Source organism: Echinops telfairi, unplaced genomic scaffold, assembly GCF_000313985.2.
Source record: "Echinops telfairi isolate 266 unplaced genomic scaffold, ASM31398v2 ScPeMD7_5868;HRSCAF=6743_0, whole genome shotgun sequence".
In the NCBI taxonomy this organism is placed as follows: domain Eukaryota; kingdom Metazoa; phylum Chordata; class Mammalia; order Afrosoricida; family Tenrecidae; genus Echinops; species Echinops telfairi.
In genome coordinates, this window is record NW_022109767.1 from 677,695 (window position 1) to 679,720 (window position 2,026).

General features: G+C 46.8%; 2 non-coding genes across 2 annotated transcripts; both read left to right on the forward strand.

Moving 5' to 3' along the window:
• The first annotated feature begins 368 nt into the window (after nt 1-368).
• On the forward strand, nt 369-440 carry TRNAW-CCA. Its single transcript has one exon. It is a non-coding gene; the product is annotated as a tRNA-Trp (tRNA).
• A 937-nt stretch (nt 441-1,377) lies between these two features.
• Nucleotides 1,378-1,449, forward strand: TRNAM-CAU. The gene has a single exon. It is a non-coding gene; the product is annotated as a tRNA-Met (tRNA).
• The last annotated feature ends 577 nt before the right edge of the window (nt 1,450-2,026 follow it).

The window sequence follows — 2,026 nt, forward strand, 5'->3', positions numbered from 1 at the left end:
AGACAAATTAAAAAAACAAAAGTTTAATTCCTCCCCCAAACATTTACCGTACTTTTTTATGTTCGAGAGAATGTCAAAAAGTTCGTGGGGAAATCTGTTGTCTTTCAATTCCAATTTTTGCACGAACCTTTTGAAGCTCCCTCGGAGATGGAGAAAACGGAGGAGGAGAGGTGAAATGGGAAAGGGTGAAAACAAACCTTTGGGAGGCAGAAGGAATCCCGGAGCCCGCCTCCCGACGGACAGGTCGGAGGCCCGCCTGGAGGCAGCTGGGCCAGATTTCGCTTTCGATTTCTCCGCGGGCTTTGCCGCCTCGAGTATGATTTGCAAACATCAGGTTGACTGTAGTTAAAAAAGAGCAGCCTCTGGAGGACCTCGTGGCGCAACGGTAGCGCGTCTGACTCCAGATCAGAAGGTTGCGTGTTCAAATCACGTCGGGGTCAGTTACTTTTAAGTACCAAAGCCAGATAGAGGCTTGTTGAGTAGCTCGAGCTTTCCTTAAAGAAAAGTTTCCTGCATCCCTCTGGGGACTTGAATGCACAGGTCCCTGCAGCACCCTGAGGTTTATATAGAAGGGAGTTGGGAGAGAGATGCAAAGAAGCTTGTGAAGTAACTTCTGATTAAACAAACCCATCCCGCTATTTCTGAGGACCTACTTTTGAACCTTCTCAAAACGCTTTTGAGAATAAGCAAGTCTACCTACATATGATCCTATGACTGTACTGGGTGTGGGTGTGGGTGAGCTTTCCTCCATACCAACTGCTCTCCATTCCCAAGCCTCGGCTTTCTCTCCGCGCTCTGTGCCCGTGCTGCACGCTGCCTGTCGATCCCCTTCGGAAACCTAGCAGATCCTCCAGGGGGGGAACAAGCTCGCTGCGCCACGCCAGGTTCCTTGCGCAACGTTGGCTTCCGCGACCCCCAACCATCCCTGCAAATCGTGGAAGGAGGTGACTCGCTTCAAGGGCAGAAAACGTGATCCCCGTTCCAGACCATAGGAGATCAGCCAATGGACCAGAGAAGGTTCATCTCCTGGTTAGATGTCCGTGAACCTCCTGATACTGTAAAAGGTCTGCGTTAGTCATGTGGGTGTTTTGTTTGTCTTTTGTTCCACTTTTCTTTGTAAATCAAGAACCCCCAACAGATTATAAACTACTATATTACAGTAAGAAAGAAAAGAAAACACCTTTGCACCCCCCCCCCCATACGGTAAGTTTCTATTGTTCTGTGCAACTTGCTTATCATATTAAAACAAAACCAAAAACAGCATTCTGGGGGGGCGAGGGAGGGCGATAATCAACTTTCTAGCTGTATATTTTATTCAATTAGTAAGACAGAAAACTGATGAGCATTATACTCTCTGCAACACGACATTTCTATCGCAGCAGAGTGGCGCAGCGGAAGCGTGCTGGGCCCATAACCCAGAGGTCGATGGATCGAAACCATCCTCTGCTAGTAGAGTCTCATTTTGTTCTCAAAATCCCAAGATGATACAAACTGTTCTTGCCAGTTAACTCAAAAGGCTCGAGTCCACTCAGAGAAAAGGCCTGAATCTCCAGAAAAGTGTTTCCTTGAGTTCTCTAGGGGATGGAGAACTCTCTGGCACCTGGTCTTAAAGTGATTCCTTGAGTTCTCTAGGGGATGGAGAACTCTCTGGCACCTGGTCTTTCTTTGGTCAGAGAAAGAGAATTGTAAACTGAGGGGGAACCTAGTTCAGATAGTTGCTACGTGGCCCCACTAGAAGATCTTCTTTTGATTGGCTGTTATCTCAGAACTTTCTCTGGCACGACCCAAAATCCAGCTCTCCAAGAGAACAAGAACAATACAAAGCGACAATAATGACTTTTCCTGAGTAGCTGAGTGTTATGCACTGTTTCACATGTTTTCCAAGTTTGGAATTATGTTATTATTCTCTGAAATACTGACGTTTTTAGTTTATGTAACTTGTTCAGAACAAAATAACTGCATTGGGGAGGGAAGCAGCAAGATCCCCAGGGAATGATGAGGGTGGACTTTGGGGACAGGGCGTGGT